This window comes from Psittacula echo, assembly GCF_963264785.1.
Source record: "Psittacula echo genome assembly, chromosome: Z".
Taxonomy (NCBI): Eukaryota; Metazoa; Chordata; class Aves; order Psittaciformes; family Psittacidae; genus Psittacula; species Psittacula echo.
In genome coordinates this window covers 3324438-3348595 of record NC_137742.1, presented here as the reverse complement: position 1 = coordinate 3348595, position 24158 = coordinate 3324438, and the positions used below count along the sequence as shown (strand labels likewise).

The 24158-nt window shown below is 49.1% G+C and overlaps 1 protein-coding gene across 1 annotated transcript in view; it reads right to left on the bottom strand.

Moving 5' to 3' along the window:
• ZBTB7C (zinc finger and BTB domain containing 7C) overlaps positions 1-24158 on the bottom strand; it is a gene marked incomplete at its 3' end in the record, with an annotated part of 89754 nt that overhangs the window by 51359 nt on the left and 14237 nt on the right. Inside the window, exon 2 of the mRNA XM_080637335.1 lies at positions 20192-20252. The remainder of the gene's footprint in view (positions 1-20191; positions 20253-24158) is intronic.

Below are 24158 nucleotides of genomic sequence, written 5' to 3'. Positions count from 1 at the left end.
ACCACGGATAGATGGGTGGAGGCTTGCACAAATTAAAAGCTTCTCTACACTTAAACAGTCCAAGGCAAAACCCCCACCAGATCCAAAACATGATCCTCCTATCTCCTGTCTTGGGCCCACCATGTGTAACTGGATTGTCCTTTGAAGAGAATAAGGTCGGACTCACAGTAAGACTAAAGGTACTCATATGATAAACTCTTCTGTACGGCTCTCACAATGCTGCTTGAAGGTGCGAGTGACATGGTAAACAGAGAGGAATTGGTAAACATGAGTTGTGAATGGAAGTAACCCTGCTTCTTCTATAGTGCACCCATCATCTGTCTCACCCATACTGCTAACTTCAGTCCCAGGGCTCTGCTACCTGCCAGATGAGCAATGAAAGGGAATTTTGGAAGTGAATGGAATTTTGGAAGGGAATGGAAGGGAATGGAATGGAATTTTGCCTTCCCTGCCCCAAACCCTGGGATTTATGTTGCAGAAACCTGGAGCAGGAGGGAGCTGGGAAATGAGAGGAAAGGAAATGGGCAAAGATAATACGGGAGAAAGAAACAGCATCTCTCTTCTAGGTCAGGGAAGAGAGCCAGCAGTCCCAAACTGCTAAGGAGCTATGAAGGCTTGCACATCCACGGACGACTAACCTAAAATTAGCATGGTGACATGGAAGTGCGAGGGGGTAACAGATGTTAACAGATGTTATTGACTTAAAAACATCTGAACGTTTTGAGGGCATATCTCATCCTTTGTAGAAGAGCTGAGGGACCTGATGGTTCTGGAGTTCTTGGAGGTGGTCCAACTTCTCAGCAACCCAGACGGGTGGGCAACACTGCAAATGGATAACTTCTTAACAAATGCAAAGCGATGCAGGCAGGGAATTGCTCCTCAGGCACCTCTCAGGGTCTTAAGCTACGTCAAATCAAGGAAGGGACATGCCTGCAACAAAGACAGCACAGCAGAGCCCTCTGCTCTGCACACAGCTGTAGCTGCAAAGCTAACAAGATGTTCAGCTGCATATGGAAAGGGACGGCAAATAATCCTGGAAATATTATAACGCCTTTGTATAAATCAGTAGCACAGCCTCAGATGGGGAGAAAAGTAATGATGCAGAAAAGGCAAGAAGTGTTCAATCAATATCTCTGCTCCGCATTTGAAAAGAAGCAGGATGAGATGCCTGTATCACATGAGGAGGATGAAGTACTTTCCAGTCCATTAGTAACCAAGGAGGTTGTTAAACAGCATCTACTAGCGATAAACAATTTTAAATCAGCAGGCCTGGATAACTTGCTCCCAAGAGCCCTAAAACAGCTGGCTGAGAAGCTCTCTGGTCCATTGATATTAATTTTTAATAGATCTTGGAATACTGGGAAAGATCTAGACAGCTGGGAGTATGCAAATACTGCCGTGATCTGCTAGAGGGGCAAGTGGGATGGCCTGATGAACAGGTTGGCTTGTGCTATCAATCATGGATAAGATAATGGGAACCCTCCTGAGAGTCACCCAGAAGAGGAATTAAAGGGCAGGGTTACAGTTAATGCTCGTTAGAGAAGTTCTGCACAAACACATCACGTCAAACAAAGCTGATTTTGTTCTTTGAGGAGATTACAAGTTTGGTTAATAAAGATAATTGCCTAGAGATAATATACATAGGCTTTTGTATGGCATTTGATTTACTTTGACATGATGTGCTGATTAAAAAATGAGCACTGTATTAGAAGAATAAAGCACATGTGCAGGGGATTTGGAGCTGATCTCAACAAATAGCTGTCAGAAGGGAATCGGACGGTTTCCAGGGGGATTTCAGAAGGCTGAATCCCAGCCTATTCATATATTCAGCGTTTTCTTATCTGGAAGCAAATACAACATCACTGCTGATAAATCAGCTATGTGCTACACAAACAGGAGAGGCCAAGCCATCTGAGCAGAGTGGACGTGATGGCAGCCAAGCATCTGGCTGGGGTCATCAGAAGACAAGAGGAAGGGGGCAGTGAAAAAAAAGAGGTGAGATGCTCGGAATTGATGCAGAAACTGGGAGGTGACACCATGGCAGCTAGTGGTGGGGACCATATCCCCATAGAGACACATGGATGCCAGGCCTGGCAGGAGGGCTGAAGCTTGGATATTACCCAACATCTCCAAGGAAAAATCCTTGGAGTGGGTATCACGAGGTAAATTGGAGCTTGGGATAAGAGGGGTTGGGATGAGTGATTCCATACTGCAGGATTTTGCAGCATCATTGCATAGGAGAGCACACATGACCAAGACCAGCTGTATTTGCGCTTCTCACAGGGCTTAATCCTGACACTGACCTTTGCGATGCCAAGGAAGTCAATTAAAGCTTGATCCGTCTTTTTCTAACAGGAATATTCCATCTGGCCTTTCATGTTCCTGAGCCTTAGCTGCCCCTTGGGAAAACACAGCACTTAATCCATGGGTGAACACCTGAGTGACAGCTCAAAGGTGTCTGGCACAGGGGCGCCAAGGAATGGAAGTAAGCATCCCTGTAGGCTGCCCCACAGAGCTGGACATCTAGGTCTTGTCTACTGCTCCAAAACTAGAAACCCAGAAGCTGAAACAAAAGGCTTTTAGAAACCTCTAGTGAGAGAAAACGGAAATGCTTAAACAATTTCCTGCATTACACCTGTAACACACTATTCCTGGCATCCTCTTAGAATCACCACTTCTTTCCTCCCTGAACAAGTGCCACCTTTCTGGGGAGGTATCATCCATCTCCCCCTGATGTCATGCACTACCATGTCTTCACTTTTATCGTGTTTTATTTCTACTTTCCCACCTTAGAAAAACAGAAGTTTTTCAGCAAAGGCAGTGCTGCCTGATGGACCAGGCAGCTGATGAGGTGCTGAGGAGGAAAGCTCAGTGATGGGGTTAAGGAGGAGGACAGGAGGCACATGGTGTGCAGGAAGAGCTGCTTGTCCTGGGCATGGCCAGCCAACATCCATCCCTTGCTTGGGTAGATGTTGGAGATGAGATGTGGGGCTCAGCAAATTCATGGGAGAGCACTTCTATCCAGGTTCAGATCAGTAGAGGGCCCTGCATGGGAGAGGAGGGTGCATACCCATCAGTTGATGTGTGCTTCTCATTGTCAAATACAATGAGTATTGTATTTGGTAGGACCATACCTTTTGAGTTCAGGGCATCACAGGGGCAAGGAAGAGGTCCCGCAGTGAGTTGGACACTAGATGATCTTAAGGTCCTTTCCAACCCAAACCATTCTATGATTCTATGATTCTATGATTCTATGATGTGCCTTCCTTTCTGCTGCTTCTGCAGTTGCCTTAGAAAGCACCAGACCTGCTCATTCATGCAAATGATGAAGGAAATCTCTCTGTCTCAACAACCAAGAAAGCCCTGAGCAACCTCATGACCATACCAGGCACATGAAAGTTAGCAACCTCATGGAACCTGAAGCAGGTCCCTGGGGCTGCTGCCCTCTCCCTGCTCTCCAAGTCCCATTCCTGGGGCAGCAAGGATGAGGAGGATGACCTCATGCAGGGCTGAGTCTGTGATATCTCCCAGGGAGAATCCAGATGGGCCCATGGAGAGTGACCTGGAAGGCTTCCTCCCTAATCCTAGCCTGAGCCAAGCCCAAAGGTCTCCTCAGCTCCAGATGCACCAACCCAGCAGAGGTGGCCAATGGTCTCAGGGAAAAAGCCTTACAGAAAAGCAAGAATCTTACTGACTTCATGTCTTCCTGTCCTCCTGAAACCCAGTCAAGGAAGAATTTAGCCTCCAACTCACTTTCTTTCATCTTCCAGAGTTCACCACAGGAACAGCAGATGAAGGGTGGCTAATGGCACCCCATTCCCATGGCCTCATGTTTCCAATTGACTTTGCCACTGACCAGTGAAGGAGAACTTGCTGCTTACAATAGTTGTCAAGGACTCCTCCTACTCTTGCTTCAGGGACAGAAAGGGGTCAACAATTCAAATCTCAGATGTGTAACCCAAACAGGCCCCATCTATCAACATCTCAGCAGAGGATTAGAATGCATTGTTATTGCTGAAGGTGAATTCAAGAGATAAGGCATTAAATCAAAGTCCTACCTAACTCTAGACATTACAGAATGTTTAAAACTTAGGGAAAAATACAAAAGCCAGTTTGGCTTAAAGTCACTGAACCCCACCACACATTGCTTTAGAGAGCCATGGAGATGCTGCGAGGGCTGGAGCAGCTCTGCTCAAGCCAGGCTGAGAGAGCTGGGCTGGGGCAGCCTGGAGAAGAGAAGGCTCCTGAAGGGGAGACCTGAGAGCAGCTCCAGTGCCTAAAGGGGCTGCAGGAAACCTGGAGAGGGGCTTTGGACAAGGGTCTGTAGGGACAGGCCAAGGGGAATGGCTTTAACCTGCCAGAGGGGAGACTGAGATGAGCTCTTAGGCAGAAGCTCTTCCCTGTGAGGGTGCTGAGGCGCTGGCCCAGGGTGCCCAGAGAAGCTGTGGCTGCCCCATCCCTGGCAGTGCTCAAGGCCAGGTTGGACACAGGGGCTTGGAGCAAGCTGCTCCAGTGGAAGGTGTCCCTGCCCATGGCAGCGGGTTGGAACCAGGTCCCTTCCAACCTAAATCATTTGATGGTTCTATGGTATCTGTCCCCAGTGGGCAAAGTGGAGACATCTCCAGTAGTAACCACTTGCAAACACTGGTCCAGCAGGTCCTTGTGCAAAACCACCCCAGGGTGACAACTCAGAATGTTTGCTCTTGTGGAAGGTGTCCCTGCCCATGGCAGCAGTTGGAAGTGGATGAGGTCCCTTCCAACACAAACCACTCTGTGATTCCATGATGTAGAGTGCATCCCTCATGATTATACTCCCCAAAGCAGCTTCTTTTCATTTACAGTATCTTGACCTCAAGACCTGTCCCAGCAGGAGAAGATCAGGTGGAAATCATTGTGCTTCCCTGCTATTGTAAAGCTCCTGATTGTCTTTTTATTTTTCTGCTGGCTTTTTCTGTTCCCATTAGCCCATGATGGGGGAGGTTTTCAATAAGTAGATTTGGGAAGAGCAAGGCCATGGAGGTAAGAGCAGTCTGCAGTGCACAGAGATTCATTACCTGCTCTTGTCTGAGCCAGGAGAGAAGCGAGCCTCTTCTTCTTTTTGTTAATAAAAATATGACATTGAGAATTATTTAAAATCAAATTAAAGCACAGAAGGACTTAAGAAAGCGTGGGGGCTACAAACTAGTGCTGGAGCTAAAAGGACTTATTAAAACACAAATTATTTAGGAGAACAAACTGGAATGCCATTATGTGAAGTGTCACCAACTCATTTTCATTTCACTGAGTCCAGCCTCGGGTTTGGCTGCACATGATAAATGAGCCCATCCTACTCCTCCCTCCCCCCTTTTATTTTTTCAGTAGGAAGGAGGGGTGGGAATAGGCGTTTATAATTCCAACCTATTGAAAAAAATCAGGTCCCAGTGAAACAATCAAAGCCATATCTTTTGGGAGCACTTTGGGGAACATGGCCCCTCTCTGCCTGCTGGGATTTGGGGTGCAGCAGTAGTGAGCCAGAACCATGGATTCAAATCTGTCCCCCTTGGGTGAGTGCTCTGATTCCACAGCAGCACCCAGGTCTTACACATCCCCCTAAATGAGAAATAAACTGGGCACCTGGGTGAGCTCTCAGGGTCCCTGTGGCTGCATTTGGGATGATGCTGCAGCAGAGTACCCAGACCAATACTGACACAGCCCTTGCTTATGCAGCAACACCTGATCATGGTGCCAACCTCCCAGCGCACCAGCTGAGTAAGGGTTTTAAGACAAGAAGCCTTTGTCTCCTGTGGTTATTTAATTTTCTCTTTCCCCCTGAACCCCCCCCCCATATAATTTGCTCTGGCTGCGCCATCTCAGGCTCGGATGGAGCAGGGAGGCTGGGGGTTCTGCCTAGTCAAGCATTAATTACAGCAGAGGGAAAACACACTGGCCAAGCAGGGAGCTGGGGTGGGGGTGAGGAGGAAGTGGGGAGCACAGGCAATGTCTTTCCTGGAGGGATGGAGTGCTTGTGGTTGCGGTATGCTGCTCACCCCGGCGGCTCCCGGATGTGGGGCTAGGGAGGAAGAGGAGGTGGGAGCGGGCAGCACGGGGTGTTCCCTCGCAGGGCTCTCACCCACTGAGGACTCTGTGCAAAGCATGGATATTTAAAGGCACGTTTGGGAATGATGCCATGGCGATTCTGCCCACTCTTTAGTGGGAGGACATGGGTACAAAGTGCTTGAGGGAAGCCACAGAGATTTGGTGCTGCTGGTTTTGGTGCATCCTTTGTGATAAATTCAGGACTGTGGCTGGTACCCACTACATCTTCACAGTAGCATTTACAGATGAGATGCCAGATTGTCTTGTTTTAGGTGAGCACAACCAAAAATTTACCTTTCACTGGGGCAGCCCCATGAGATGGCTGCAGCTTCCTTGAAGAAGGCTCCGCGATCGGTATGGATTGTATCATAGACTGGTTTGCATTGAAAGGGACCTTGCAAGCGTTTGGAGGTCATTTGAATTAATGCATTTCAAGAAATGCAAACAAAAACTCAGAAGTATTTAGCAATCGCTGCCTCAAGTTGAAAAATAAGGAGGTCTGCCTCTGAGAAAATCACGAGATAAGTGAAAAACAAGGACGTGAGCTAAAAGCATTAATTCTTACAATTAATCCCCTCTGCGTTCAATTTTACCACTCAACACTGGGGTTTGGGCTGCGAGTTGCTGTCTGCTGCTGTCCCAATGCTGCAATGAGCCTGCTCGGTCACACAAGGGCTCCCTGTGGTATTCAGCCTTGGAGGGATAATGTGTTCAGCAGCCACCACAAAATCTCATGGTGCTTGTGAACATGCTTTCACTGTAAGGCACAGGTGGCTGCCCATGTACCTAAGTCACCATCATCCCCGCTGTGGCTTCAAGGTGAGCATCTTAGAATCTGGGTACCCTGTGCCAGCGCCTCAGCACCCTCACAGGGAAGAACTTCTGCCTAAGAGCTCATCTCAGTCTCCCCTCTGGCAGATTAAGGATTTCTCCACATGAATCATGCTCAGCTTGCCGTGTTGATGGTGGGGTGGCTTGGCCAGGTTGGCTGAGAGTTAGACCCAGCACCCACATATCGGCTGCTCCAGGCTAAAGTGGTGGTCCTGGCTGTGGGGGTCCAAGAGAAGGGCACTGGGGTTCCGATCCCATAGCAAACATGTGGACCTGAGCCACAAAACCCAACACATTGAATCACCAAGTTACACCTACACAACATCCTCCTGGAGGCTGCTTGAGCTAGAAAGTTCGTGAGTGCAGTGAAAACCCACTAGGAAGCTCAGCGTAAGAGTGGGAACCAAGGAGTGTGGCAGCATCTTCCCCTGCCTGCCTTTGAACCCCATCAGAACACGCTTATGCTCATGGTGGTGACAGTGTGGTGGCCGGATGGGTGGCCCCACACGTCGCCGTGATCCCCCCTCACTCCAGGTGCTGGAGCAGGCATTGTTCCTTCTCACGGGCTGAGAAGCAATGGCTGAAATGGTTGGGAGGAGGAAAGGAGGGATGTAAGGGGAGCCCCACATGTCCATTCCCCCTCATTAGCCTAATGAGTCTCATTAATGGGGATGACTTTTTTCTGCAGCTGGGTGGAATGCAGGGGAAGAGATAAGGACTCCTGACCTCTGAGGAAAGGAGGCACTGAAGAAGATCCCTGAGAGGACAGCAGGCTCTGGGGGTCGTGCAGCCCAAATCAGGTGAGGGTTGGGGTGGCACTGATGAACTGGAGATACATGGGATAAGGTGACCAAATCAGTTCATCTTTTTCAGATCTCTTCTTTTTCACATCCCTTTCAGATACCTTCTCCCTCCCCTGTTGTTTGGAGGCACTAAACAACTACATGAAAGGTCAGAAAAGCAGCACTTCCAGTCCACCTTTGATTTCACTGGGGCACATTATAGAGAAGTATAGCTCATAAGCAGGACTAGCTCATAAGCAGGACTATCCAAAAGGAAGGCTGGCTTAAAACTCTGTGAAACATCAGCAAACCTTATTAACATCAGCCTAACCATGCTCAGCCGCAGCTCTCGCCTTCAGACCAGGGAAACAAATGTCACAGGTTTATGCACCTATTTTTTTTTCTATCCATTTAACAAATCAATGTTTCCCTCCTACCCTCCTTCCCTGGAGTAGCAGCTGCTGCAGCTCAGAGTTAGCATTACTCCTAGTTCCCAAAGCCTTGGAGATATGCTTGACCTTCATTATTGCTGTTTTAATTTCCAGCCTCCCTTTGCTACCCCTCTCCTATGGAGCCCTGCCAGACTTTCTCCTTCCCTTGAGATCATCCTTGCTGCCATTTCACTCGGGTTTTAATTACCTTCTACTTTGATTATTCCACTTCCCCCTTTTACAGCCTTCCTCAGCGCTGTGCCATCTCACCAGCCTTTTTGGGAGCACCAAATGGACCAGCCAGATTTCCCTTAGGAAATACCTACTCTCTTCTTGGTTTCTTCCCTACCCTGGCTAGAGCTTCAAAGCAGCTCTCCCTGCTGGCAGTATTCCCAGGAGCAAAGCTTTGTGGTCAAAGCCAGTAATGATCTGAAGAGGCCAAGCAACCTGGCATTACAGCTTTAGGTCAAATCCATGGTCCACCGATTGCCCTGAGCAGCCCAACACCAACAGACTGATGCATCAAACCCCAGCTTGCCGCCAACAAAGTGCTCCCTCAACCCCAACCAGCTCAAAGTTGTTTTAAACCCTGAATAAGGAGGTCTAATCCCTCTTCCTGATAATTTATAGCTTGCTTTCTTTGCCATTCCCAAACAACATCCAAGCCTTATTTGAGTGTTAGGTTCCTGGATTTGAAGGTGAGTTCCGCTGACCCAACTCAATGTGAGAGCATTTTCTCACGGACATGCCTGCTTCCTTAAACAGACCTTGTGTTATGAGACAGCGAAATCAGAAACATCCAACATACTTTCTCTGGCTGCTCATTAGCTCAGAGATTCCCTTTTCTCTGCCTCTGCTTGGCTATATGCCTCCCCCCAGCTTTTTCCAGCCTCTCTCGGTGATTTTTTCCTCTGGCTGGTAATTGTTCTCATTGCCCTTTGCTCACAGATGGTCCCCGGAGAGCTCACTGTTGATGCGGTGCCAGCTCTCCTCAATCCCAGCTGCTAAAGTGCATTAGAAGACCAGCTACCACGCAGCAGAGACCGCTCCTCCAATCCATCTGCCCCTTCAGACCCCGGCCATCGCTGGAAGAGGGTTTGCTCACCACAGCTGCCACAGCTGGACAACCTCTTGGTCCCATCACCGCAGCCGGGTCACCTCCAGCCCCACTGCACCATAGCCAAAGCCTCCCGGTTCTATCTGGATCTCCCTTCCTCCTTGACATCCCTCTGGCCATGCAGCTGAGTCACTTCCCGCTCTCCAAACCTCCCCTTGAAGCTTCCCCATCCCCTTTGGCTTGTGAGAGCCTCTCCAGTTGCAGCCCAGCAAACCTTACCCATGGAGGGGTTCTCTGTCCTCATGAAGCATCCCTCGAGATGAAATCCTTTACAATGAGGGTGCTGAGGCGCTGGCACAGGGTGCCCAGAGAAGCTGTGGCTGCCCCATCCCTGGCAGTGTTCAAGGCCAGGTTGGACACAGGGGCTTGGAGCAAGCTGCTCCAGTGGAAGGGGTCCCTGCTTAAGGCAGAGGGGTTGGAACCAGATGAGCTTTAGGCTCCCTTCCAACACAAACCAGTCTGGGATTGCAGCCCCACTTCACAGGGACAACTGATACTGCCACCCAAGCAGGATGGATGCATGTGGAAGAAAACAAGGGGGGGAGAAAAAAGCACAGCAGAGCAGACAGGAGGTGGAGGCAGCTCTTATTTTTCACTGGACCAAGTTGTTTTTGGAGGCGCAAACACTAGCCTCATTCATGAAGCAGCTAAGTGCTGGGTTTTCAACGGAAACAATGAATTAGCAAGGATAAGCAGTGACAGGATAAATGACCTCTTTCCTGCCTCCCAAAGTGTCCTGTTTCTTTCCTAACCCAGTGGCCAACTGCCTGTTGAGCTCCACGGCACTCAGCCCCAGCGACCTGGAGCCTCCAGGGAAATCCAAGGGCTTGGAGAGGAGCTTCCCACAGAGCAACCTCCTTCCCTGCAGCTCCACACCCTTCCCACCCAAGCCCATGGGAGCTGGAGGCTGGAGGGGGCCCTACATGTTGCTGGGGATGTGAAGTGTGAGCAATGCCATCCAGCAAGATGAGAGCCCTGTGGCCAAAGCCAAAACATCACGAAATGAAGCTACATCAGATTAAGCCTGTCAGATGCTGCTCATGGTCATACGGTTTAGTTTTAGGTAGCCCTGTGAGGAGCAGGACTCAGTGATCCTCATGGGTCCCTTCCAACTCAAGCTATTCCATGATTCTATGATCAGTGCCCTGCACACCAGCCCAGTGGGACCCAGTTAAACCCATCCATCACTGCTCAAGAGCAGAAAGTATCCCAGTTCTCCAGCGCTGTGAACCCAATGCCTTTCACCATTGTGTGAGTTAGCTTCAGAGAGATACAAATAAAGTGGTCTGACTTTCAGTTTCTGCTATCTGAAAATCTGTCAGAGGGATATGCTACCTTACGCTAACATAGTGGATTAAAGCAGAAGATAAAATGCCATTCCATTATCTATTTATTAAAAGCACCACTTGAACTGCTTTTATTCGGCATACATCTCCTACTAAAGAGGCACTCCTTGACTGTGTAAATCAGTGAGCAATTGTGTTTTAACAGCCTTTAGTATGGCATTTCCCCACACTTTTAGATGGACTATCATAGACAAAGCCTCTTCCAAAACTCACTTATCGTAACAGGAGTGAGCACAGAGCTCTTCACCACTCCTCTACCACTGAGACAAATACAAAACGGGCTTGTAAAGCTCACAAAGCGCAGATCATTCCCACCTTTCACCCTGCTGCATGAATATCCTTAATGATAGGTCAAAATAAATAATTTTGTTAGGAGAGGAGAACTATTCAGCTCCCACTGACGGATGGGACTTCTGGTATGTGATGAAATGCAGGCTGCAGTTCCCAACCCACTGATGCTACCTGTTCTGCATTAATCAGCTCTCACAGGACCAGAAAGGATGGATACATTTCAAATCTACCAGTTCTGTGAGCAAAAGGGATGACACTGAATCTTCAGTAAAAGATTTCAGGTGTGAATATAACAATATAACAAAAGGGAGGTTGTTGGATTCTCTCTGCTCCACCGGAAGAAACTGAGCTTTTGGTTGGTGGTGGACATGTTTCCAGAAAGTTTGTTTTTTGGGGGGGATTTTGGGGTTTGTTTTTGCCACGCTATGCTGCTTCTGATATTCTAATTTTCTTTACAGAGGTCTGGATAAAGAAACCTGGAGCAAGAGTGTTCATGAGCTGCTCACATTTAAAATGGAATGCCGACAGAAGACAAGCACAGCTGGACAGGGTGCTGGGACATCTTGTCTAGATCATGCTTTGCTCAAAATGGTTGAACCAGATCATCCTTGAGGTCATTTCCAATCTGGGATTCTATGGTTCAATGATTCCATAAAGCACACCCTGCACCACGCAAATCACGGGGGGCCCTACCGTTGACATGAGCAAGCATCAGATCTGTTGAGAAAAGAAGAAAGGGATGGACCCACCTGCATAGGGAAGCATACCCACAGTCTGGAAATTGAGTGGATGGAAGGATGGACGGATGGATAGATGGATGGATGGATGGATGGATGGATGGATGGATGGATGGATGGATGGATGGATGCATTCCTGCTGCTATGCTGTCGTCAGGAGGAGGTAAGCACACATGGTGGCAAACTCAGTGCTGATGCTAATGTCCTTGTTCCTTTCTTTCCTATGGCCACCCACACTTTCTCCCTTGCTGCAGATAGTGGAGCACTGCTTGGCTAGAGAAAGCACAGGGCCCAGCAGCGTCCCATGCAGGGACACCCATCCTTGGCTGCTTGGTTGCCCAACCCAATGCACTCTAGACTCCTGCTGCCATTACATGAGTTCTATTCTGACAGGGCTGACAAACCTGAAAGATAATTTCAAACCGCAGTAGCTTCAAATTCAGCCTGCTTCAGCTTATGACCCTCTTGGCAGGATCTCCCTTCAGCGCAGCAGCCCCAAACAGGAGCTGACAGTGCTTTGCAACCTTTTGAACCAGCACTCAGGTCCCTTGGGTACTGCAGGGAGGTTTTCTCTTAATGGCATGCAAGCTCCCATCTCTGACAGCCCTGCTCTTGGGATGCCTGGGAGGGGACCAGCATCCCATTCCCTCCATTTGGCAGTGTGAAAGGTCACCAGGGAAGGTGCACTTGTCACCAGGAATAAACCGTTACACGAAGGTTGTGTCACATCCTCTTTCTGGGAGGATGGAGGCAGCTGAAGCAGAGGAAAAGCTCTTCTGATGACAGCGGGGTTTGGATCTGTCCCACGCAGAAATGCAGAGCAGCAAGGAGCAAAACCTCTCCTAGGTGACACGGGTTATCAGCTGGCATGGAGTGAGCCTCAGGGGACACCCAGGGCAGATGTCCCTTCCCAGCAATGTGCCAACCAGTCCAGCCCAACCGTCTCTTTAACAGAAATCACCCCATGACCACACAGCTTGGGAAGTGCCAGCTTCCCAGTCAAGCTAAATACATCCTTCCCTTTGCTTCCCCTGATAGCACATATTACCCAGGGCTATTCTAAGATGAGGGCCACTGGCAGATCTGTGGGGACTGGGCTTTAGGGCTCCAGCTCGGGAGAGTGTGTGTGACCCCCTGTGATGTCCCAAGATGGTAAAGTTTCCCAGTAGAACCTCATCATTTTCCACATTTTGCTACCTTTATAGATCAGGGTGACATTAGAGATTTTATTTCTGTCTGCAACGGGTAGCAAACCAGAAACAAGACTACAGCAAAGGTGACACACACAGAGAAGAAGCAAACATCATCTGATCTTCTGGGAGGAATAAACCAGGGCCAGCCAGCAACAATCTCTGCCTGCTTACCTGGCTCAGTGATGTCCTAGGAAACCAAGCACAGAACAAAGTCCTCCTGCATGGGATGTCCTGAACAGGAAAATGCCACATCCTGCCAAGCTCTGTTTGAAGACCAGGAGAGAGCAGCAGAGGGCTGGGACCAAACAGTACCATGAGCCCAACAGCTACCAGCTTGGTGTAACCTCACCTCAAGAGAAGACCCAGATCAAGTTCCTCCTCCTGGTTCTGCTGCTGCACACATTTCAGGGTGACTCCTTGCCCAAGCTCAAGTTTTAGAGGTTGTTCAGGAGGTCACCAAGCCAGATGTAGGTGCTCTTGGTGCTGCTCCATTGCATGGGAGACCAGCAAGACCAGCTCCTCAGCTCTCAGCAACAGGCAAGGGCAAAGGTTGCCTGCACCAAGGCTGATGCAGGCAGGGGTGTCACCATGCTGAAGGTCTGGTGAGCCTGCATCCGGCTCCTCTCTGCTCCTCACTTGAATGTAGGTCAAGGCACAAGGTGACAGAGCTGGCGGAGCCGCCTCTGCCCACGGAAGGGCTCCCAGCACTTGTCAGAAACTGAATTGAAGCAGTAAAAATTAAAAGAGAAGAGAGTAATAGGGATCATAAAACCCAAGCACAGGGCTAAAATGTCCCTGGATGCTAAGGTATTGCTATGACAGGGCAAGAACTCCCCCTTGCAGTGCTGCAAATCCCTTTTCCATGGGAAAACTACAGTGTTTTCTGATTGCTGTAGTGCTAAAGAGGGGCCAGGCTTTTGCCACATGGATATCTAGATTTAGGGAAAAAATGGTGGAAAGGTTGGGAACTGGTCTGTCATCCTTGCACACCATTTTTTGTGCCACATCTCCCAGTTGGACTCTGGCTGAGACTATCAGCATCTTGAGACAATGACTGAGCACAACCTGTTCATGAAGGATGTACTGAAGAAATGCTAAATAGCATCGCAGAAAGGTTTATGTTGGAAGGGACCTTAAAGCTCACCCAGTTCCAACTCCCTGCAATGACCAGGGACACCTTCCACTAGAGCAGGTTGCCCCAAGCCCCTGTGTCCAACCTGGCTTGAAAACTGCCAGGGATGGGGCATCTACCACCTCTCCCATAATTGACAACTGAAATAACTAGCCCCAGCCTAAGAGGTCTGCTGGGCTGAGCTCTGAGGAAGGAAAACATCATTTTCTTTACAGCTCTCCATCCCCCAGCCTTACAGATAACCCAAAGGCATACTCCCCCATCCCAATACACTGCTGTTCTCCCACCCCAGAAGGTCCCACTGAAACAGCAGCCCCAGCACCAGCAGCTTAATAGGGGGGAGGCCAGTTTTAATTCATTTGGATGCAGAGCTGAGATTTTGATCACCCCTGGGGCCTGCAGGAGATTCGCTGCCTCCCCACTGCTCATCATCCCCATCCTCATCCCTGTCTGGCCCCAGTGACCCATTAACATCCCCTTCTTCTTGTAAATATTGCCCAAGCACTCCTGCCTGACCTCCTGGCCTCAATTAATTGTGGCCTGGGGGAGAAGCAGGTAAGAAAGCACTTAAATTTAACTGATCTCTGCAGATGGTAAAAATAGAGCTTCATGTGACAAGCATGGGTAGCAGCAACGGGCAAGGGCAGGACAAGTAGAACACAGCCCTTCTTGACCAAACATCCCTGCAGATACCTGCCTGTCCTTATCTCCCATCACTTCAGGGGATTTGGAGAGATTTTGCATGCCTTGGGGTTTTATTCTCAGGAAAAAAACATGCTTTGAGGAGGTTATCCTGGTGAGCAAGACCTGCCTTCCACTGAATCCCAAACTCCCAAAGCCCTCAGTCCAATCCCACCAGTCCCATGGGGTGTAGCTTCCCTCAACTATACTTGCTTCTGACCCCGTGTCTCATAATACAAGGCAGAAGTTGTATCATGAGCTCTGCAGCTCCCAAGTCCAATGAGAGCCTTGCTGGCCATAGAGACTGCTGCATGAGGTATCACTGCATCACAGAAACCAAGATGGCAAGAAGCATCTGAGGCTCCAAACAGCACTAGGTATTAAGCAGAAGCTCTTCCCTGTGAGGGTGCTGAGGCACTGGCACAGGGTGCCCAGAGAAGCTGTGGCTGCCCCATCCCTGGCAGTGTTCAAGGCCAGGTTGGACACAGGGGCTTGGAGCAAGCTGCTCCAGTGGAAGGTGTCCCTGCCCGTGGCAGGGGTTGGAACTGGATGAGCTTTAAGGTCCCTTCCAACACAAACCACTCTATGGTTCTATGATCCAGGGTGATACCAGAAACATAACTTCAGCACAGCACCAGGCTTCCAGCTGCTGCTGCAAGGAGCAACAGGTCACCAACAGAGCAGTCCCAGCTCTATGCGAAGGTGGGTTTGCTGGAACAAAAGCAAAGGCCACACAAATAGGTTGGCTTTTTTTCTCTAAGACATCACTAAACTCCACGAGCAGGTAGTGCCTCCGCATCCTGCAAGCAATGCTTTCAATATGAAGGAATGAAAGGCTGCAGTGGGGAGGGGAATAGTGGGAAACCTCATGGGCACCTGAGCTTCATTTGAGACCTGGTGTTTGCAGAACGGGCTGCATTTCATCTTTTCATAAGTAACTCTTACCAGGAAGCATGACAAAAAGGGGGGCATTTCAAGGCAGAAAAGTTGGTCTCCAAATGTAATTCTTATTTTTATTTTTTTGAAATCTTTTGTTAGCAACTCTTTCAGAGAGTGAATCCAGCGGAGGCAACAGAGTGCAATGTGCACTCCTAAATTAGTTTCCAGGCACTTGGGATGCTTTATTATTCATTTCCTCCAAATATTAGGTAATGCTTTTCACCCCTTTCAAAGTCTATACGAGGGGTCTTTGATGCATTGTGGAACTTCAAAGTTGCAAGTCTAAAGAAGCATTTCTTTTAAGTTCTTACTTTTATCAAGCATATTCTGTTCTGTTCGCTATAATGCACACAATGGCATGAGTCTTGACCTGCTTCATGTCTGATGAGTTGAAATCTCAGATGCATAGGATAAAACAGCCATAGCTAGCAATACAGCTTAAACACTTAGGGCTCTATTCAGGCAAACATTACCCAGGGGTCTGCCACGCCACTGAAAAGCTGCTGAAATTGGCTCCGTAGATGGCTGACCAATTCAGCAGTGAGAAATGACCCTGCTACATTAACTCTCCTTTGCACATCACCCTGAGCGAGCTGGGGTCTGGAGGTAACAGCAGCAGGAGGCAAGAGCCGGCTGAAGCCAGATTCGTTTTCTTTTTATAAAGTATTTTTGCGTGTGTGTGTGACCATGAATGTCATTATGTGGATCTGCAAAAGAAGGAAAGTAATGGCATTAGGGCACAGGCACAGAAATCAGCAAGGGTTTTGCCTTACGGTTACACAGCAGCGCTGTCACATCTTCTGGAGAAGTAAAATCTGCAGCCCTTAAGAAACTGTAAATGTCTCAGATAACCAGATCTCTGCCTCTGCTGAAGGTACATGGACTTTGGTGCATCACTTAACACCATGCAACATTGGTCTTCCCCATGTTTTAACCAGAATTGATAGTTCTTGTTCCATAATAATTCATTTTTTTTTATATCTTTACACTGCAAGCTTGCTACTTTAGAGGTGGGTCCTGCACCATGACATACAGGACCTGGGACAAGGATGTAATGTGGATCTTATCTTTGCAAAAGCAAACATGTTTTGGTACAAATTTAGGTGGTTTTGCCCTTTAGACAATCGCACTGACGTGTTTTTACAAAACTACTAGGCTGCTATATTAAGGATATTAATCTGCTCTTATCAATCTCCTCTTGACAGGTTAGAACCAGGAAATATTATTGAAAGGGTGATCTTGAAATGTAGGGGTAAAATTCAATGTAAAGACTGAAGAGCTCCTAAATGAGATGAAGCTGCTTCAATTTACATTTGTGTATCTTATACCTTAGGAGCAAAAGATGCCTCTTGGACAAGTCAGAAAAGGAGCATTCAGACTATACAGGGACATGTTTATAAGAGAGATGGGTCATTTTCTTTATGACTCCCCTTGCCCACCCCAGTGCTACACCCTGGTGCAGGCGATCCCAGCCTGCCAACCTAACACATACACCAGAATCTGGATAACCCAAACATTTCAACAGAAAGACCATTTCTTAAGTTATACAAAATAGAAGAAGCCAATTTTGCATGCACAAAACCTAGATATTTCTGTCCTGACATCGGCAAAACACTCAGCAGCAGCCCTGGAACCAGTAAAGTGGGGGTCACATGCAACTGCGGTCCCTGGATCCGATGTGTGTGATTAAAGCACGAACGGCTCCAAAAGGAAATCTGATCTACAGGGATATGATCACCCATCCCATCAGCCTTCTCCAGGATGCTGCAGGCTCAGCAAGCAAAGGATGGGCCTGATTTCCAGAGATGCTGAGCATCTCTCCCATCACTGGTATGGCAGTGGCAGCACTAGGTATCAAAAATAATATGAGAAAATCCCAGCTCTCACACTACCCACCTAGTTTTAGGCTTTTTAGGGGTCCTCTTGAGTATCTTTGTTAAAATACCATACAGAAAGAGGTTTTGCCCTATGTGTGAGAAGTGCAGTGCTGGTTTGCTGGAGGGGAGTTGACAGGTCATTATTGTGTGTCCTACAAATTCTCTGAGCTGATAAGGAAGCTCCAACAGTGTGATGGTTTATCAGTTTGTAGGTTGGAAAAGGAAATTCTTTCAAATTGAGATAACATTTCCTTTGGAGCATATAAGAGGTTTTTTGCTGGGGGACTCTGGCAGGAGTGGAGCCAGGACAAGGATGGGACCCATCACTCACAAGTCAACAGAAAGATGCAGTCGCAGCCAACGGGAGCATCTGCACAAATTGTAAGGAGCCTGAAACGGCTCCTTTGAGAGAAGGAGAGACAGAAGAAAGAAAGAGAACTGCAGGAAGAACTAAATCTATTTGCAAACCTCAGGCAGAGCCGACACGAGGCAGCCAGCACAGAACTGCAGAGATGATAATGGAGCCTGATGGATAGTTCACAGGATTATTACATACCATCCAACTCAAATATGCTGAGGAGCCAATTATTTAATGCTAAGGACAGTGCAAACTGATGTTTAATAAGCTGAATTGCTCCAGGATTGTAGAAGCTCAAGGGACCAAACTCCTATTGGTATAAATCAGAGAAGGCAGAATTGTAATGTGTCAGATACACACAGGTCCCCATGGTTATTGCTGTCTCTGCCATGAGCTGGGGTGCGTGGAGGGGGAGCACAGGCTGGTGGCCTTCCAGCCTGCCTTGTTTACAGGTGAGGGGGTTACTGCTCCTGAGGGAATAGGCTGAGTTTATTTTCTAGCTGATTGCAGAAAGGCAACAGGGAAGCAGTGGGAGGTGCGGGAGCCAGACAGGAGTTTGGTCTGGGCTCAGGGTCCTGATTAGTGCTTGTTTTGGAGTCACTGATGATCTCTGGAAACAAAGCATCGCTTCTCAGGCTCTTCTGCTGGGAGGGGTGATAAGCAGGGTCTCAGCACCCTGCCTGCCCTCCATGCTAAGGGGTGACACTGCAGACACAGCATCCCCTCATCTCATTGGCTCTGGCAGTCAAAGGAGAGGGAAAGGTTTCTAGCTCATCCTAGGCTGGATGCCCAAACAAGATCAGATGTAACACAGGATAAAACCATTCCCATTGACAATAAAGGGCCTCTATGTTGTTAAATCTAAAGGGTGGCTGCAAAGAAGCTGGAGACTCCCTTTTTACAAGGAGAAACATGGAAAAGACAAGGGGTGATGGGCACAAATTACTGCTGGGGAGATTCTGACTGGACACAAGAGGAAAATCTTTCACAATGAGAACAACCAGCCATGGGAATAATCTCCCCAGGGAAGTGGTGGGTTCTCCAATGCTAGACACTGCTAAGATTCAGCTGGACAGGGTGCTGGGACATTCAGTCTAGGTCATGCTGTGTCTAGGACAGTTGGATCAGATGATCTTTGAGGTCCCTTCCAAGCTGGTATGATTCTATGAAATGTCTGAAGAAAAGCCCTTCCTGAAGCCCCTTCTCATCTCTGCTTGTGTCATCTTCTCCCTTCATTAAGCTCATACCTACACCATAAGGAGCTGGGGTGAGTCTTAAACCCCACATTTCCCCATGATTCACCCAGCACCACTCCTGCACATCCACATAGTCCAGGCTACAGAACAGACCCAAGAATAAACATAAGGAAGTAATGTTTTACGATGAGGATGCTGAGGTGCTGGCACAGGGTGCCCAGAGAAGCTGTGGCTGCCCCATCCCTGGCAGTGTTCAAGGCCAGGTTGGACACAGGGGCTTGGAGCAAGCTGCTCTAGTGGAAGGTGTCCCTGCCTGTGTCAGGCGATTGGAGCTGGATGAGCTCTTTAAGGTCCCTTCAACCAAACCATTCTATCATTCCATGATTCTGTGATAACCCAGCCCCGAGGTGCCCCCCATCCATAATGCATACGCAGTGTGGGGCACAGGGGAGGTGTGGGGATTCAGTCCCTTATGGATGGGGACCCATAAGGGCTCACAGCATGTCTCTGCCAAAGGTTTGGGCAGTGCAAACCAGGCAGGCACTCTTAAGAAGACTGTGTAAAAAGACCAGCCTCTGACCTGGTGCATGCAAGATAACGCAGTTCAGCAGGATCTGGCTCTGGCATACCTGAACCAGCTTGGATGATAAAAAAAGGATGCTCCTTTCTTCCTATTCAGGACCCCTTGGAAAACACCCAAGCCACAGCTGCAGAAAACAGGTCTGGAGAGGACCTTGAAATGTCACCCAAATCACAGCCCCGTGACTGGGTCTTGCAACAGGGCCAAGCACAACAAAAGCCAAAAGCACTCCAAGCATTAACAAATATTGTTGCTCAGCGCACTCCCCTGCAGCTGCTAGCGTATCTGCTGCCTGCTCTTTCCAGCACTGCAGCACTGAAAGCACACATACTGATGAGAGCATCTTCATCGCATTTACAGTAAGAGCTATTAGATGTTCAGTTGTTGACAGTAGCAAAGAGGCATGGTGGTGGTAAAGCTGATTCATGATGATCCATCAACGCAACATGCAACAAATGACCCCCACTCCTGCAGGAGTCTCCAGTAACAAGAGCAGCATCAGACCCCTGAGCCCCCAGAAAGATATCAGGATAGCTATTTTGTGTTCCTCAATGCATATCTTGCTTGTGAGGAGCCATCTCTCCTCACAAATCCACCACCTCAACATACCCGACTGCGTACTCACCAGTACCCTTGGTTTTGTTTCAAATCTCCGGCGATGCTCCCTTTGCTCCTCTGACCATTTCCTAAGGAACAACAGACAGAAAAAAGAAAAAAAAAGAACAAAACAAAAACCTTCATCAGATCCAGAACTGAGCTTCTGGTTAAGAAGGGCCGGCTTTGGAAAACCTTTCTGTCAGAACAATGAGAAATCAACAAACCAGGCCTGCTCCTGCCCTCCTAACACCCATGTTTTCAGGGTCAGTTCAGCTGTTTCTCATCACCCTTCCTGTATGTCTGTATCACAAAATCACCAAGCAATATCATGCCATGTAGGTGCAAACCCAACCCATCACAAAATCACAGAATGGTCTGGGTTGGAAGGGACCTTAAAGCTCATCCAGTTCCAACCCCTGCCATGGGCAGGGACCCCTTCCACTGGAGCAGCTTGCTCCAAGCCCCTGTGTCCAACCTGGCCTTGAACACTGCCAGGGATGGGGCAGCCACAGCTTCTCTGGGCACCCTGTGCCAGCGCCTCAGCACCCTCACAGGGAACAGCTTCTTCCTTATACCTAACCTGAATCCCCCCTTCTCCCCCTGTATCACACCTCCTGCAACAGCTGGGATGTGAACAGTCCAGAAACAGATCCCATCAAAGCAGCATTGGCTGCTTCACCCATCCTGCCCCCCACCAGCTGAATGTTACACCTTGGTCCCTTTGGGATTATCAACTTCCCCAGTCTTCCTACGGTGATAGCTTGGTTATCAGTGGTAACTCAGTGGTACCTGCAACAACCCCACATCCTGCAGGTGATGGGGTGCAGAGGGGGAAAGCACATGACCAGAATCCCCCCAGCTCTACGCCTCTCAGCTTGGGAAAAGCAAAGTTCTACAGAAGCTCCTGGCCATCACTTTGCACTTGCAAATGATGGAGACAGTTGACTGGCTTATCCAAACAGGGAGCTGACACCTCCACACAGAAGGTGTTAGGTGAGCAGGACTGTCACCAGCATGTGCCAGAGGAGATAAGGAAACACACTGATTGCTGCTAATGCAGGCCATGGTGTGGCTGATGAGGAACAAAGTGGCCAGCAGCTGGGCTGGAGGTGGGCAGGACTCAGAGAGCTGATGAAGCAGAATAGCATGAGCATGCTTTGGGGGACCTGACTCCAGGTACAACCTCCAGGTATGAGACTCCCACCATCATATTAAGAGGGTCCAGAGCCCCTAGTACAGCCGAGGGTGATGGCCCAAGTCTCCTCCTGGAGAAGGACAGAGAAGAAGACTACCGTTGTTGTTACAAGACCAGGGCAGCTGGGCATACATGCTATGGGAGTGCAGAGCTGGAAATGGCCCCTGTGGTTAAGTAGTCAGCTGGAGAAGCTGTATTTGTGTGCAAAATAAGCAAAGAGCTCATGATCTGGGGCATTTTCCTGAAAATGACAACACCAGCTTACACCTGTTCTTAAACCTAGGTTGGTACCTGAGTTTTGGCCAGAGTCAAGGAGTGCCACGAACTAGTGGAAGGGAAAAGGGATGTCTCTACCAAGGCTTAGTGGCATGCAGTCAACTGGGAGCCACTCGAAGTGAAGATCTGGCCATTTATTGTGTGCAGTCACTGAATTTGCTGTGTTTGACATGGGCAGAGCCAACACAGTGCATTCCCAGTCAGCAGGTTTTACAGGAGAATGCTGAAAACAAGGCAAGGAGACACTTGTTACCACGGGTCAGCTGGAGATGGAGATGTTGCCTCCTCTTCTGGTTCCCAAACTGTTCCTGACAGAATCAGTTACCAGAGCATCTCCTCCTTTCCTTCCCCAGGCAGACCTTAGCAGGGTTTACTGGGGCAGAATCCACCAGCACTCATTCCCACCACCCATGACACAGGTAAGCAACATCTCCCTGCCTTTAGATGGAGGCATTGATGTTGTGTCAGCCTTTATGGGATTCCCTCTCAAGGGAAAATGCCAGCAACACTGTCCAAGTCAGGTTGACACCTGGATGAGTGTCCTGGGATCAAGGACCCAAGGGGCTCTGACTACCCTGCCAATTTTATTGAACAATAATTGCTGTGCGTTCATGCTCAAGGAAAGGTGAAAACCCACAAAGGGTAACCTTTGTGACGGCCTCTATCTTTCCATTTCGTGCTTCTATGACCACCAGTATGAGGACATTCAGGCAGGAAGCAGTGCATGGAGCACAGGCAGAGCACACAGTGCCTGCAGACAGCCAGATGACTGCAGCCAAGCTCTGGGGCCACGATCAACCCCAGCAAGGGGACTTCTCTGCAGCTAATGAGTCCGTCTGCTTTCAAGAGCATCCAGCTGCTCTGACCTTGTGCTCTTCAGTGCAGCCTCCTTCCTGCGCCCAGGCCCCTGTTCAGATCATTAGCTGATGAGTAACCGCCTCCACCAAGGACTAATGGCTCGTTTACCGCTCCACAGCCACAAGTGATCAGGAAGGGGGCACAGAGCCTCACACAGGCTGTGGCCCACGTGGGTGAGCGCCCTCGCCTTCATTTTGGGATAAAACCCCCAGGGAAGGCTGCAGAAATCCGGCTTCGTGACGGAGCACACCAGCGCTGCAGAAGTCAATGCGTGACCTCCTCCCACCGTCAGGGAAGGGGCTGGGACCATGCTTCCCTTGAGTCATGCTGGGCTTCAGCTTTAACTTCTGCTCAAAGTTGTCTCATTCTCGCTACACACAGAGTCCCACACTGCGGCTTCGCCCCATGGCATGGGGTATGTAGGGACGTAACAGCTTGCAACAAAATCACTGTCTGAGGATCAGGAGAATCCTCATGGAATGAGGATATAAATGGGAGTTTCTGGGCTAAGCAAAGGCTGCACCTGAATTACAGTTCCCTTAACCATTGCCACAAAGAGGAGTCTGAAGAACAGTGCCCATGAACAACCGCACTCATGGTTCACCCTTTGAGCCAGCTAACAGGGAGATGGAGAGGATGCCCTGGTGCCCTTGTAGCACTTTCCAAAATAGGGTGGGCATTGCTGAGAGCAGCCCAGGTTTTCTTCACCCATTCCCAAAGCACGTGAGGGATGAAAAGCTGCAAAGCAACCAGCCTTGCCTGTGGCTTTCCCCTCAGCCACGAAGTCCTTGAGGTGGTTTCTGGATGAACTGAACGCACCCTCCTGGATATGACGTTAAGATTTCTAATTACTCTCCTCGAATACATCACTAAGATGCCACATCACTTGTGGGTCTGTTCCTCTTGCCATGTGTCTCTAGAAGGAGAGCTTCTGCCTCTCTACCACACTGACCTCTCCATCCCCTGTCTGGGGGAGCTGCAGAGCTCATGGTTCCCAAGCAGCCCAGTGATGGGCATGCTTGTCCTGCTTTTGAGGTCAACCCCACATGAAGGAACAGCCCTTTTCCAGGTGTCTACACTGGGGTCAGCCCTACTCTCAACAGAACAAGCCCTCACATACTCCCAGTGGACCATCCCCTGAGAAGTCTACCCATGCTCTAGCCCTGACCATCCTTCAGCGTTAATTCAGCTCACATTAAGCTCAGTGTGGCCCTGGTCTGACAGCCAGCAGCACAGACCATGGGAATGCCTATCCCTGGATCCATGTCATGGGGTGATCCTTGGGACAGCCTGATGAATCTGCACCAGTCCCTGGCGTGCTGGGTAGGACTCAGCTCCAGATTAAGGCAACTCAGCCGGGTGCCCACATGTAGAGCCTGGGTTTAGTTGCCTAATGCAGGTTCCCATTGCCACATTAGACTCCCTAAGCTATCCAAGACCTCTGCATGGCTTTGCCAGGTGTGACCCTGTACCTGCATCCATTTTGATTAACAGTTGGAGACTAAGCAATATGTCTTAGGGTAAAACTAGACACTTATGTCTAGCAGCTGAATCATGACCTACATGGGTAGTGGCTGTCCCAACTCTTCTTCAGTCCATGGGCACAATTTGGGCTGTCTGGAGAGCTGTTTTGTAAGTTAAACATCAATATCTATTTCAGGGTGTG